Source organism: Pempheris klunzingeri, chromosome 3 (genome assembly GCF_042242105.1).
Source record: "Pempheris klunzingeri isolate RE-2024b chromosome 3, fPemKlu1.hap1, whole genome shotgun sequence".
NCBI lineage: Eukaryota > Metazoa > Chordata > Actinopteri > Acropomatiformes > Pempheridae > Pempheris > Pempheris klunzingeri.
In genome coordinates, this window is record NC_092014.1 from 17889273 (window position 1) to 17906031 (window position 16759).

A 16759-nucleotide genomic window follows, 5' to 3' on the forward strand; every position below is an offset into this window, starting at 1 on the left:
GAACTGCGGTCCAGCTAGTTTTTTTTCTAGCATTATGGTATAATATAATAAGAAAATGTGAAAAATAAGTTATTATGAGTACATTATTATAAGGAAAATGAAAATATTCTTTCTCGACTGGCTCCACCGCCGTGGGGTAATACTACACGATGGATGTGTCCTGAACGAGGCTCATTCATAATCCATAAATGAATGCAATCAGTTATACATATACTGCATGGTCTAAACATACTATTAATCTGCCACACTCTTTTGGAGTTATATTTTTGATTTTGAAGAAACACCCTCCTCAAATCTCTTGAAAACTAGCACACGGAGAAATCCTAAGCTTGCCAGGCCTGCTTTAACCAGCCACAGATAACGTGATGTTGGACAATCGCTGTTCAGGGTCTGGTTTTAGTGAAGTGGGGGGGGAATCACATTTATTCATATAAAAATGTTGCGGATTATTACTTTGCAGAGTTCATTTCTGTGTAAACCTGTGGTGAGAGAAGCATCTTTGGGCTAAGCCGCACATATGAATACACCTCATGATCTTCTGAAAGAGAGATTTAAAAAAATGTCTAGAAGAGATCATTTCTAAGCTCTGAGAGGGGGCATGTAGTTGTTGAAGCCCCGGCTAAGGGACCATGGAGCTGCTGACTGTTAATAGATTCTCTTTGTGTCCTACTACAGTATATCCTCATGTTTAGGGGACCTGCGCCCCTTTCTCTCTCTATTGATGCATTGTGTGCTCTTAATGTCTTGTTTATCTTTACAGAGGTGTTGTTTGTATAAGTGTACAGTGGGCAAGTGTGCATACTCTTCTGCCTTTGTTTACAACTCATTGACACGCTGATCGGTTGACGTGTCAAAGAGGGCTGTTCTTTCTTTGCTAAAAGTCCTGGACTAGCAACAATGCTTTAAGTTTTATTTTGCCTTTCACTTCCATTACACAAACACTTACAACTTTGTGAAAGTGGGATGGAAAATATCAGCAGATGGACACAATCAGCAACCACACACGTACACATCCACACGCAGGCACGCTATAAGTCCTCCTCTATGCTAATATTTACAGGACTGCCGGCTAGTTTACCTCTGCAAAACCCCTTCAGAGAGACGTGCTGCATTAAAGGCTCCATTAAGGGCTTTAGAACGTCGCTCCGGAGGTCTTCGGAAAGCACGTCAGCTTTAGAAATGCCACCACACGGTTTCTTTAGATGTCTGACCCATCTAACACAGCGTCTTTTTTCCTCAGTTTCCCTCCAAACTCATAATATCTTTTCCTTACATAACCTCATCTCCAAGTCACCGGCGCTTCAGTAATCAGGACTCTTTGGTCTGCGTGTGCTCATGCTAGCAGTCCCCATCTGCAGGTCTCTCTCCAGTCACTTCCCAAACATAGACAGCAAATCTGTTTAGGATGGACATTTGAGCCAATATTCAGTTTACATCTGCTCCAGTGATGTCCTGTATCTGCCGTCTGACCCCCCTTGGCATCGGCATCTGGCATTAATGAGGAGGTAATGAGTCTCCTCTCCTCCTCATTTGGTCATTCATCTACTGTAACTTCCCATTGCCTCCGTTAGGACCGCGTCACTGACAACAAAAACAATTATGACTGGGCAGATGGTCGTCAACTGGCCACGCCGCTCAGCCATTCACAACAGTGCTTTAGAGAAATGTCCTTCATTCACTTGTACGAAAATCACTTTAGCACAGTTACCTTCAGGAATAAAATCAGAAACCGTTTATAAATTGTTTTAAGTGACTTCCTGAAGGTATTGATAACACATTATGCCTTGCCTTAAACCAGTGGTCCCGAATGTTTCTTAGCATGACGTCCTTTGGAAGCTAGAAAAAATTGTAAATTGTAATGTGTAAATTGATTTCATTTTTCTCAACCAGGAAGAATATAGTGGAGAAATAAGAAGCCAAGTTGATTTTTATTGAAGTATCATTATCAGTATCACATATGAACTACATGATTCTCATTAGTTTCTGTTGAACTGATGAAAAATTTCATCATTGAAAAAACTTCAACTTCAACTCACAAAAACACCCCAGGCTCTGAAGTCAAGGGTGTTTAGCTTCCTTCCACATTTCCCCTGGTCATATGTGTTCATCCTGTAATGGCTCTGTGCCCTCTCCTGGTTTGAGAACGACTGCCTCAGACCAAACTGTGAAACCACCTGCCTGGTTTTACATACATTTTCAGTTTGTGCATGAAAACAAACCTGTGGAGTGGAAAGACTTGAAATTAAAAAGTCAAAATAACGTTTGGCTGAGGTGAAAAAAATTGGTGTATCAATAAAAATGTCTTATATATATCCAGTGTTAGTTTTGGTAAATATCTTCAAACATCTCCTCTGAAATGTCTTCATAGTTTAATCCACATCTTTCTATGGAAGACAATATTATCCTGGGATAATACATTGTTAACCTGACATTAAGAAATCACAATATTTTGTTTTCTTGATATAACAGAGTTTTGTGTCCTTGAAATGAGGAGATAATGAACCTACTATTAAATAAATTAGTGGTTTAGATAACAAGATGATTTAACTTGTTAACTTGTGATTTTGAGATAACAGGATTAAAACAATCTCTGCAACCACAACCACGGCCACTCTAAGCTTCAGCATCTGTGAGACGCAGTTATTTACATTCAGCAGGCGCACATGTTCACTAAGAGCTCCCATTAAATGAGTTCCTTCTCAAGTTGAACTGGAGAGTCGTAAACCCATGTCACACAGTGATCAGTCAGACGAGGAGATAAAAATACCCCCAACAGCCAAACAAACCTCATGCTAAACTATTTCCACTTCGGCTGAAATAGCTCTGGAGGCCATAAATGATCCGATGAAAAATACACACCAGTCCTATTCTTTCTTCTTTCTTCTAGCGTCTACCCTCTGAGGTCAAACCTCAAGCAGCTCGAGGTCCAGGAGTATTTTTGTTAAGCAGAATTCAGCAGTCGTGTTTATTAAACACTGTGTAGTGTGAAACCCATCTGCAAACACACACACACACACACACACACACACGATGAAGATGTACTGTTGCCAAGCTGCAGGTTTTGTGTCCCTCTCTGTCTATATGCAGCACGTCCTCATCACTCTATAAACACACGCACGTACAATTATGTGCAAACGCATCCCAATAAGACTTACTCACTTTCTTTATCACTTTTATCACTTTCTCTCTCTCACACACACACACACACACGCAGCATTCTTGCATTAAAGTGGCCGAGTCGGGCATGTCCTCGCATGCCAAGTGTACTGAATCAAGTACATGTTTTCAATCATTTTAAGCTGAAAATTAAACAAATGCTCATTAATTCATTTCACACATTCATTTTCTTTCAGCAAATAAGGGCATCACAGCATATGTGGAACTGTATGTTTTTGTTGTGACCTGTTTCTGTCAATCAGTTGAAAAGTTAGGACTTTATATTTTTCTAAATATATCTCTGAGAAGGATTCTCTGTATTTGAATACCGTCTATGAATATGTCATTGTATACTGCGTTGTTGGTGGGAGCGAGTGCAGTGGCTTCGTAGTGTTTTGAGCATGTTTGCACAGCCTACCACAGACTTGTACCTTCGCAGACCTGGTGAAAATGAATCATGACCATCAATAAAATATACTTGTAAATTTGTCTCTGTCTGTCCAATGAAATTTTGTCTTTTAAGAATACTTAAGATTTGATGGAGGATGCAGATGCAGCTTCTGCCTGTTTCTAATGCTCGTTTTCACTACACGTCACCAACAGGTACAGGATGACTTTATGTCAGCGCTCAGGCTAGAATTAATCAGAATCAGTAGCACCGGTGAAATGACGAGCACACAGGTTACATAACAGCATCTATTCAAATGCAGCTGTTAGTCCATGTTTACCAGAAAATGTAACATCCAGGTTACGTCACCTGGAAAAATGTTCATATTTTTTATCTAGAATGACTTGCAGGCTAGGCAGGAGTGGGATTAAACTCGTCAGTTAAAAACATTTCTGGTTGAGATCCTGCTGAAATGAATTACAGACACAGAGCAAAATCAGGTTTAAAGGTCGAATCAGTTTCACTTTTCATGTAAGGCCATAAAAAAGGATAATGATACTGCAGTTAAACAATTTTTGAACATATCAGTGGAAACAGCATTCTCAAAAAATACACACATTATCTGTATTTATACACATTATGTGTGTTTCATGTTCATTATGAACCGTTGGTAATTTAATACATTAACATTTAACGTTTGTGAGGCTGTTAAGTTTGTATTCCACTTAGAAAGTGGAATCTAGTAACTTAGGCTAACTGGCTTTCACTTAAAAAGTTGAGGCTCGCTCACTTTGCTTTTCGTCGATGTTATTTCAACACCCTCTGAGTGAGCCACTGGCAGCCATCACACATTCAGTGCTGTGGTTCTTCCCGCATTACGACAAAGAAGGAGTTTAGCTCGTATCAGCTGTCTCTCTTTCATGAGTCCAGCTGTGGTGTCTGCAAATGACCAACAGGTTGTCATGTAGTCATGTAAGCTGCATGTTACTCTCACAGAGTAGCAGCTAACTTGCTACATCTGGGCTTTCGCATCTTATGGGAGCGGCTGTGGCAGAGGTAGAGTGGGTCGCCCCTCAATCGGAAGGTCGGTGGTTTGATTCCCGGCTCCTGAGAGTCAGCATGTCACATGACACTGAACCCCAACTTGCTCCTGAAGCATAGCTTCAGTGTGTGAATGTGTGTGAAAGAATTGTCTCCTCCAACTTAGATCCCTCCTGTATGAATGATGTGTGAATCGGTGAATGAGGATGTGATGCAAAAGCACTTTGAGTAGTCGAAAATACAAGAAAGGCGCTATACAAATACAGACCATTTATGCATTATAACATTACAAAAGGTATAAAAGCAAAACACAAAGCAAGATAAATAGACACATTATGACAGGATATAGAAATACAAGATGAAAAAAGCAGAATAAATAGAACAGAAAATGACAGTGCGGGGATATAAATAATGAAACCGATGAAAAGTCGGTAGAAAACAGAAACATTTTCCAAATTTATAGTGTGATTTTATGAACTAACAGTGTACCAGCACAATATGTACTGATAAACAGGTGTACAAGGGAACAGGATGTGAAGTTCAGGAATAAGAGGGTAACAATGTGGGAACATGATAATAATTTATACCGTAGGTATTTTTTAACGAGTATATATTCTCTTATCATGGGGTCCAGTGCAACCTGCTGAGCAGACTGAAAGATTTAAAAGAACAGAGGTGCAGAGTGTCGCAGATATGTAGTGATCAGAAAATGAATGCTGCGTCACCTTGGGAGGACTCATAATGTGGCAGCAGATCAGAAATGTATTCTGGCCCTGAACCATTCAGAGCTTTAGAAAACGAACCGTAGTATTTTAAAAGCATGAGGCCAGTGCAAAGACCTGAGAACTGCTGTCACTTGTTCCACTTTCTTGCTTTAGTGAGGACTTATGAGGAGTTTTTTTTCCCCCTGTGTATTCTTTTTGTTTAAATGGTTTTACTCTGCAAGGTTTTTTTCCTTCCAAATCCTTGATTTTAGATTTCTCCTCAGCCAAAGGTGAAGTTGACCCAGATAACCCGACCCAGCACGTATCTCCTGCCTGCAGGTAGTCGGTGCAGATACTCTGCTTGGCAGTCCCACTGTTTCAGGAGCAAGAGATAATTAAATGGAATGAGATGTAAATGTTCTTAATCAATGATTAATGGTTGCCTGTTCGCTGCTTGGCGTTCCAAGCGAGACTCAATCTACGGCTCCAGTGGGAGGTTCATGCAGGGAGGAAGACACTCATTTTTCAAATCCATACAGTAATTTATTCACATCGTACATCTTATCATCAAAGACGACTTTGTTATATCTGCTCTCTGAGTGCAGGGAAGTGGAGTTTTTAATATGCTTGCTTTCAGAAAGGGAATTCGTACATGCCCCATTTCAGGGTAATTCGTGTTATTTTGCACACCAGGTTGCTGCATAATAGTTGGCTTGAAAATGTACTTATCGTCCAAAGGAACAATATTATATTCAGGTAACCAATTTTACCGTCTTGCTGCCTGTAATAGCAATAGATGAAGCAGGTAAACACCACGAGAGTCAGAGAATAGAGCCACTCTCCATGTCTCCATCCTGCACAGCATGGTCGAAAAGGACACTGACTTGTCACCATGGCGACACATTTTCCCACTGCCAGATATTGTTATTTCCAGAGAGCGCTGGTAACATGGGCTCATCACACCCCCCGGGACTGACGTACAAACACACCTGTACAAACTCTGTTTTACTCTCTGAACACACACAGAGGCTGATCATAGGTTAACGCCGGGAAACACAGCAGGCTCCGTTACTCAGAGGCTGAAAATATTAGGGAGGAATACCGTCACGTATTACCTGACTTCAGCTACCTGAGCTTTCAGATGACATTTATCATTTAATCATGTGTGCATGCAGACACTCAAAAACTGTCTCTGTCAGCAAGTGATTGGTCAGACTGACCACCAGTGTACTATAATGAGGAAAACAGCAAAGAGGCTTTTCTTTGAAACTGACTAATCGATATTTTTATGTCAACACTGGGTCAAATGACCATGTTCAAACTCACAGTAAATCCTAATCCTTTTCTCTTTAATACATATGACAAAGTTAAAGCCTTGTACACCGGTGCTCACCTGTTGTCTCTGAACACTAACTTTACGACTTCCCATAAGGAAGAGTACTTTAAATCTTTTCCTTTTAAATCTTTTCTTTTCTAACACCAAAAACAAAAGCAACCAAACAGATATGACAAAATGAAACAAAATAAACCTGCCAGCTCACAGACAAAGTGCACATATGACAGTCCGTACGATTATCGAAATCTCCACAAGTACACTGATGGTCAGAAATAGTCCATGGAACCAAGTTCGAGTGAGGTCAAGGATGGCCTAAGATGGATTAAGAAATTAAGAATTTAAATCCTGATGGATCTAAGCACAACGACAACAACAACACAGTACAGTAAAATACAACAGAGTCCAATACAATTACGTCCCCAGGCTGGCACCTGTCCCCCCTAATATGCTCAATAAGGGGTCCCTAGTCTGTTCTTGATCTCTTGGATGCCCAAGAGTAATTATACAGCTGTGGTCTGTCATAGTTGTATGTATATGTGTGTATATGTGTGTATATTTACAACCTCCCTAGTATCAGAATTAGCTTCAGACCTATTCATCTCTACTGGTTAAATCTATGTTAAGTCACTCCGGGTTTGGCTTTTTCAGATGTGTAAGTAAAATTCTCTCACAAAATGACTTCAGAAGTCACTGTATGGAATATATGAGTATATTTTTATGAAAGTCTAGTTCCTAGATAATTTTCCTTCAGGGTCTCCAGCCTGCAGGTTGCTCTTTAAGAAATGTATACTTATACTTAGGCTTATACAAGAAACCATGTTTTTTAGCCATTATTAAAGCAAGGATTACCCTTTTTGTTAGGACGATCACAGACATGGGGGCTCGTTGTGGTGCTAGAGGAAGAATCAAAGAGTAGTTGAGTAGCAGAGGGGCTGTCAGGGATTAGCTGTCTGCTGCATACGTCACTGTACAAAATGCTAGGGGTTGTTTTAGGCTGTACTACTAAACGTTAATGTCATTATGTTAACATAGCGTGGCTAAGAATATACGAATGCAGGATGAAACTACACATACAGAATTTAATGGCAGATCTATTTTATGAAACATCACCTGAATGTTGAACAGTTTTAATACATTTCCTTAAATGTAGAAATTCAGGAACAAACTGCTCAAAATGCTAGAAAACTTGTCCCAACCTTAATTCTTTCAGAGAAACGAGCCCAGAGCACGGCTGAGACAGCAAGCACATGCAGGTCAACACAAATATCAGCTCTGTGACACTTAAACCCCCTGATTTTTAGGCACTGGTGAGTCCGTGGAGCTCTCCATCAACACAAAGCTCTAGAGGAGGCCTGAAGAATTTTCCAATTAGGCGGTGTGAGCGCAGCTCAAAGCTGCAGATGAGATGCACAGCCACATCGCTGCAACTTGACATTCCTGGCAGCCACTTGTGTGAACTTCCATCTGTGTGCCGTCCATGCACCAGAGGTTTCATGACAGAGCTGTGACAGCTGAGTCACTGGTGCCGTTGTGAGGAATGTCATCACTGGCTTGAGAATATCCACGTCCTGCTGTCTGCAAGAAATATAACCTCAGCCTAATGAGACAGAGAATGGGGAGGCTTTAGTGTGTGTGGATGTGTGTGTGTGTGTATGTGTGTGTGTGTGTGTGTCCATTTTATGAGTATTTAGAGCCATTCTCTGTCTTGGAGCCATCCTCATTATGTTGCCAGGTTGTTGTTGTTATTCCACTTAACAATGGTGATCATGCACGAGTGGGACAAAGCTTTTTAATGTGGCTTATAATTCTACAGCTGGTGCACGGCCATCAATTAGTTACAGACATGGGAACACCTTGTCAGGGAGCAAATGAACAGCTCCAGGTGTCCGGAGGATGAATCTTAATCACGTTGACGGTCCCCTGACATATCTAGTGCAACCATCGGGGTCAAAATGACAATTTGTCCAATATTTTGGTTCATGATGATGAATATCTGCAACGGCATTTCCATCAGCTGCAGCTGTAGTTAATGTTTGGTGCTGATTTGCAGATGTTATTTGTAGAAGTGGACATAGCCGCAGTAACTTCACCCACTGGCTTGTGGATCACCGTTATGAGGCCCTGAGTTTGGCTTTATGGGCGTCGCCATCTTGGTTTTTCTGAACCAAAATCCATGAAGACCGCCTCTGATTGGTTAGTCACAACGTAGTCCCGCCCTAAAGCAAACCCTCCTTTATGGTCTATTTTCCTCTAAATGGGACCATAATTTAAATGAACATCGTGTGCTGTGTTACAGACTTGAAAATAGCAACTAAGATTATAAACTCATTAGTGTTTTCTGAGCTAATAAATCAAGTGAGGAGTACTGTCAGTACTGCCTGTTAGCACTGTCACTGTCACTGTGATCATGTTAGCATGCTGATGTTCGTATTTAGCTCAAAGCTCTGATTCACAGGCCTGCTTGTATGGCTTTAGATTCTTTGTCATTTTGTTTAATGTTTTCTGGCTGAAATACATCCAGATATTCTTAAGTCTGTCAGGAGACTTTCATACTTGTCATCAAAAGGAAGCGTCTGGTTTGTTGCCATCACTTTGCTTTGAACTGATGGCAGCAAACCAGACGTTTCAAAGCCTTTGAATGTAACAGATCTGCTGAGTGTTGTGTGAGACCAAAAGCAGGAGGAGCAGAACGGGTAAGGCTGAAGGACAGTTTACTCAGTTCAACAGTTTTGCTTCCCCTCTACTGAGGCCTCATTTTGTTTGTGAGTTGAAAATTCATAAAAACTTTCGAGACATGGGCTGATTTGGTGGGTTTGGCATTTAGGGAACACAAATCCCAATTTGCCTGTTTCTAATCCGACCAGGGACCTTTGTTGCATGTTGTTTCACATCTCTCTCCCCTTGTTTCCTGTCATATCTAAACTGTCAACTCTACAAAAGACGTGGTTCCTCGTATTATTTTTACTTCTGAAACGCTATCGTTTCCTTTTAGCAACAGGTCAACAAAGGTAAACAAGCCCTAAAAAGGAGCTACGTCTAAAAAGCCTGAGGGGAGGTGCTTTTCATTGGAGATTAGGTAGCAAATATATGAATCATTCACAAAAAGTGCACCCACATCACAACATAGCTTAGGTGTGCAGCAGTGCTATGCCTCAATAATGCACCATGTCATCTGTTCTAATCTGGGATTGACTAATCCCTAAATGTTCCTGATCCAGCCAGGCACGCAGAGACAAACAGGGGTCCTTGTCCGTGCTCAGTGGATTCACTATGGATGGTTCGGGCTGAGCCTGCTGTCTCTCTGGCTGCAGGGCGGAGGTCTCTGGGGACCATGTGCACCACCATGATGGTTCTCTCCACTCTGGCTCTAGTGCTGCGCCAGCACTTCATCAGCCGAGCCAAGACGTAAGTTATGATTGTTTTTGCAAACCTTTCCTTAAGCAGGGCAGGTCATTCATGTCCCTGTCTTGATGCTGCTATAATATAAGTCCATTTAGTTTCATTTAGTTAAACTGCATCTAAAACCTGGATATTTGGACCCTTAAAGTAACATTTGATAAGAGAGCTGTAGTCTGGAGACTTGCCTGAATACATGACATACTCTAAGACTTGAAAATCAGTTTTGAACCCCCCCCCTAATTGAACTATTTAATGATATTTTCTCTAAATGTGATCTTCCACTTTCAGAGAATATAATTGTGGAGGTGAACACTGAATTAATTTAATTTACTTCATTTGTTGTTGGCTTTTTTTTTTTTTTACCTAAAACCAAACATTAACCCTTTAACGTCCTCACCAAGAAAAAAGCAATGAAAAAATGTATTCTTTATATATTTTATTTCCTTGGGGCACTAATTACAAAAATCAATGTTTTTTTATGAACAGACCCCACATTTTTTGAAATATTGGCCTTAGATGTCATAAGTAAAACATGTTTTCAATAAGATATAGTGAGTCAAAATGTGCTCTACCATATGGTTGAGCAGAAGGTTAAAGGGTTAAAAACTCTGCCTTGTGTAATAATAGACTACATATTGTACACTGAGAGGCCATGACCTTACTATCCTCAGTTGTTACTGCCCCAGTTTTTGTTGTTGTTGTTGTCTGCTGGCCACTTCAGAGGGAGAGCCAAACTCTGAGATGTCCTGCTCATCTCAGTGAGAATGAAGGATGCATCATTGTTTCATGAGCAAATATTATTGCTGCCTTGATCTTTCTTTTTGCCATACACATTTGCGGCACTGCATTTTACATTGCGGGCAGTTTGTCTTGTAAATAACACACACAATTATCACAAAATTTTGAACATTTTATGATCCCTTCAAGTGTTAATGAGCACCCTCATGCCAGTGCTGTGTGGATGTGCTCTCACTAATAAGATCCAGTGTTATACGTGGTTGAAATGAATCTTCTTTAATTCAGAAGTAATCCAAATTGCAGATGTGTCTCAAAAAGTTCAACAAGTTTCGTGGTCACATGAAAACAAAATCTTTCTACATTAATGTCATTGACAGTGTTAAAAACATCCATGCCACCACCTGTCTGGTCACTAACTGGAGGTGGAGGTTGAAAGCTTTAACTCTTTAATTCATCTTTAAATACACTAAAGCTGTTCTGCTTTCTTCAGGTGCTGTGGATGTGCCCGGATTTTCACATTATTTGAGAATAAATTGCTTCCTCAGGTTGTCTGATATTGATCTCTCCACACAATTATGCTTAATGGGCTGCGGCGCCTCAGCTGCAGATCCATGTCTAATGCCAGAACATGACAAAGTAGAGACCACTACATGAGTCACTTTCCAAGAGCCCTTCTTACTTTTAGATGCTCAACCCCCCGGGCAGGATCTGTCCTTGGATCTTTAGCTCATTATGACAACCAACATCTACGGACGAATACAGCAATTATGTTGTGTGGATAACACCACAGTTTGGGCCTTAGATTTACTCTATGGTGACTGTGTGCTGAGAAACATACGCTTATTCCCGTGAAATGTTTTTGTCTTTCTCTCATAGTGACGGTTTTGTCACTACAGGGAATCTCCGGCAGCTGGATGCTATTCTGAGCCGACTAGAAACGGATTAATACTGATTGCATATGCCAATTATTATGCTGAAGACTCAAGAAGCTGATGCTGGGTTAAGATGTCCTTTAGGAAGGTTGTTTAAATAAATGCCAGAACAAACACTTAATTGTGATGCGACTGATTTTTCAGATTGCAGATTTATGCCTTCAATATGGCATTTCAAAAGGAGTTTAATGCAAGACTGTGACACTCAATAAAGCTACGGGATTGAACAAACTCTATCTGATGGATTTAGACACTATTTTTCTCATAAAGTGCCACAAATCCAAATAGATAATTTACTTAATCGCACAGGTATGTCCAGGAATAGCCGTCCTTTTGTTTTGACATTCAACTAAAAAAACAGATAAAATGAATTACGTCTTCAGTTGCTGAAAGGTTGAATTATAAATGCAGCATGAAATGAAGCATGCTGGAAAGCAAAGACTGATATTTGTTGATGAGAGGAAAAATGGAAAGGAGTTTTAAATGTAGGAAGATTTTATTGGAAATACGATGTCTTGAGGGCCAGTGATGAAATACTCTACTCTTCAACACTCAATCAGCAATACCTGCTGCTAAAAACTACATTTCTATATTTTCCACCAGCTAAATACACGTTTAGGTAATACTGTATCGACATATGGGCCCAGTTCTACATTAAATATCGGCCTACCTGTAAAATATTTACCAGCATTTCTGCACGTTCATCCTGAACTTTCATGCAAAATGTTGTATTTTTGCCTAATTTACATAATGAAGTGGCGAGTGCCTTAGTTTTTTTATTGTCTTTTTCCTTCTAGTCTTCAGACCCTTGAAACTTGAATTAATGGTGTTAATTTTCACAGTTATTGTAATATTTTGATTAAACTGATTAGTCTGCACACAATATAGCCTGCTACTATGTTTTGACTGTGTATATCAGCCAGTGTGCATCTTTTTTTTCAGAAATACATAACATACAGACACATTCTTATGTGGATCCCTTATATGATTTCCCCTCTGGGATCAATAAAGTATTTCTATCTATCTATCTATCTATGATGATATGACAGTGTGTGGGACTCCAGCGGCCCCATGAGGCATTGAGCTACATGCTAACGTGAGCATGCTAACATGCAGACAGCGACAGTTTTTTAGGTATAATGTTATTGTAATGTAGAGTCCGCACAGCATATTGTTCTGGCAGAAAGGTGCAGGCAGGGTGCTGTGGAGCACTTGGAGGATGCGCTTGTGCAGTGAGAGAGAAAAAAAAACGCTGCACAAGGGTTTTGTCTCTATGACAACATATCACTACTGACCACTGCCATTGTCGAGAGACTGGTAGCCTATTGCCCCATTGCTTTTTATGAACTATTTTGTGTCTATTTGATGGCTTCGTTTTCACTGTGAGCACCAACTAAACGATGTTTGCTCTCATACTTCCTACAGATTTGTTAAATGTACCTGCTGTCACCGCTCAGTCTGACAGCCAGGGAGCAAGGAGGATTTGGGTGCATGACATGAAGAGTACCCCATCAAATATTTGATTAATTGCCTGAAAAATTTTGATATTTTCAACTAGAGACACCTGGAGTAACCACACAAAAACACGAGCAGCTTTGAAAAAGACAGCCGATACTCTCTCTCTTCTAACTGGGAACATTTGGCGCTTAGGAAAAAAGCACTATGTGGACACGGGCCCTAAGAGTGATAGCATGCTAACATTTGCTAGTTAGCACTAAGCTTAGAACAGTTGAGGCTGGTGGAGATGTCCTGTACATCCTCCTGGGACCATGTCTGTTTGTCCAACATTTCATGGTGATTCATCCAAAAGTTGTTGATACTTTTGTCTTAACCAAAGTGGTTGACAGACAAGCCATCGTGCTAGCATGGCTAAAATTAAAGGTGTCAGTACTCTTGTGGGCAAAATATGTAGTGGAGATACTGTTTCCTAACTACCACAAACATGTCTTTGGCATATCTGACATAAACATCACCCGTGGGGAAGGTTGTCCCACCTTCACCACGTCACTCATCACCATCACAAGTGTTTCCCATCGTGCTCTCCTTCACCTAAAATATTATAATCTTGTTCTTTGGTTATAACACCCAGTAGCTCTCACTCTGACCTCCCTCTCTTCCTCCTCTCAGCTTCCCTCAAGACTCGGGGGAGGAGCACTGTGTGCATAGTGGCAACGACCCCGAGAAGTGAGGCTGAGTGTGTTACCATCCACCTCAGGTAAACAATGATAAATGTACTGCTACTATGGAAAGCACAACAGATCAAATACTCATAATTTTTTAACACCTTGAAAGCATATTAACCACATGTTGACAACATGCTGATAACAGTTGATTGACGATGTGATGATATAAAGAATGAGTTGATTTTTGCGCTGATAATGTGTTGATAACATGTTAACAACACGTTGTTTGTGCATGGTTAATTTGTTGTTAAAATGTTGTCAACTTGTTGAAAATTGCATATATTTGAACTGTTGGGCTTTCCATAGTTTTCCTCCTGTCCCCTCCATGAACACGTCACTTTTGCTTTGTGCTTATGATGATCTGGGATGTCTGGGTCGATCCAAAGCACCCTCAGATGACATTCTTTGCAAGTCTTCCTTTTTAGTGGCAGTGCTGAGCAACCATGCATCATGAGGTGTTACGTATTAGTTGACAGGATCTGTGACTCTTCAGCTGCATCTCACGTTTCGTCGACTCATTCTGAGAGGTGGTACAGGTGTTGTTCTAAATCAGTGTGACAAGAGCCAACCGGAGCCTTTGTTAGCAGGATTAATGTTTCCGACAGTTTAATCACTGTACTGAATTACTGCTTATGAATTAAACTACATGTACTTAACCTTGTACCACATAGCTCTCCGACACCAGTCTAATAAATCTTTACAGCAGCTTTTCCTGATTGTCTTAGTAACAGGACACCCTCATTTCATTCTGGGCAACATTAAAAGTATTAGTCTGTAAAGTTGATACCATAATATTGGTCAAGTGGGTGGTTAAAATATCTCAACACTGACCTACACTGACCAGTTTGTTAAGGTTAGGGTTAAATCTAGTGCAACTCCAACAGCCCTAAAAGTTCATTATAGGAAACAGGTTTTATAACTAACTAACCAACTAGCGGACTAACTAACCAACCACATAAATGAATACGCCTTTCTCCTTCAGTTGATCTAAAACCTCATATTCACCACCATGTTTTGGCATGACTTAAAATAATCAATAAAATACCGGTTTGCACCACGATGGGAGACCATTCTCTAATGTCTGTAACGGGATACCAGTTGAAACATTGTACATTGTTTAGAAACGCTGCAGTGAAAGCTAATATAGGATTAACAGTTGTATGCTTTGTCAGCTCTTATTGGGCTGATAATGGGGCTGTGATGTGGCCACGTGTCCTATTTCTCACTAGCAGAGCAGCATTGATCCTGTGCGCCGTCACCACCCACAGTTTGGCTCTGTGTGGGAGAGTATCAGTCTCCTGGATCAAGTTACATTGTAGGAAACTGTGTTGGACACTTGCGGGGGCGAACGTGGTCAGCGCAGTGACCCAGCTCAGTGGTTTGGTGACACACTGGGCAGACGGGGACATCATGGCTAAGAGGGGAGACAGCCGGGCAACTGATGCATGCTTGCCAGAGCACTGGAGGGATGTGAGAGAGTGGAGCATAGAGAAGAGACAGAACCACAGAGTAAGACCGTCTCTGACCTCTGAACTACTTCTGTCCTGCTCGTTCTCTGTCTGTCTTCACATTCAGTGCACTGACAAACTTGTGGTCTTGTTTTCTAGGAACAGTCTTTCGTCCAGCTCTTGCACATTTAACCGTGAACAGATTGAACCCAGAGGTGCTGGGTGCTGTTTTCTCTCGGTACAGTCAATGCTAAGTCACTTAGACATGTACTCCATGTGCAGCTCCTCTATTGTCCTGCAGATCCATCAATGCCAGAGCTCATTTACTTATCTCTAAACTCTGCGCCATCTCTTGTGTGCTGTAATAGCTCTATTACATATTTGTGTGTTTTACAAAAAATGACTTGATTACAAAAATGATTACAGCGGCACATGTTTGACTCTTTTCTCTCTTGAGTCCCTTTTCTTTTAGAGATGTGACAATAAATGTACCCACAGGGATCAATAAAGTTTCATCTTCAGAGGCAGCACGTGATGCATCGAGCCAGTCGGTGCATTCACTCGTGTATTGTATGATCCTCTAGTGTGCGGGACATCATGTAATATCTGTTAGTCAGAACATTAAAAGACATTACTTTGACACCAGTGGTTCGTCCTGTAGGTGATCTTTTAGAGCTAAAACCTGCATCCTCTTGATGCCTTTTGATAAAGTTCATAATACACTGTCTGCAAATCTGCACTAATTAATGTATTAATTAGCTCACTTAATGAACTCATTAATGCAGACGTATTATATAATAGTTATTATGAAGCGCCATTACCCCGTGCTGTGCTCCAAGTAAATATAAGGACAAACCTGCCTGTTGGCACTGACTCATCTCCAGCTGTTTGTGGATTTTTCATTTATCTGGCAAGTAAGTTTCCAAAATAACTTGATAATTATCCACCTGAGTGCCTGACAGGCAGCCATCATGCTGCTCTTATGATTCCAAGATCAGCGGCAGCGTTCAGTGCAGGCAGAAGCACAATTTGGGATTAATTAAAATTGTTGGCAGTCAACTTTTTGCCCATAGGTATGTAGGTAAATAGGTAATAGGTAAAAGTTTTTGAGTATTTTATACATACTCTTACTAAATGTTTGAAAAACTAATCACTGAAACTAAGATGCTCATTGAGAAGATACATTTAAGGGACCTTCAATTTTTATTTTATGATAGATTTCAGGTGCCTTCAAAGCTCTGTCCAAAAACAGAAGACTGTGTGTTTTTTAGGCTTTCTGTCATTAAGAATTTTTACACTGATAAGTGAGGACTGTCCTTAAAATCAGACTGAACTAAACATCCTGTCTGTCTGAAGTGCGGTGAGTTTGATCACCTCCTGGAGCTTCTTTAATATTTCATCAACCAAAATGTGAAACCACTCTGTTCACTCAGA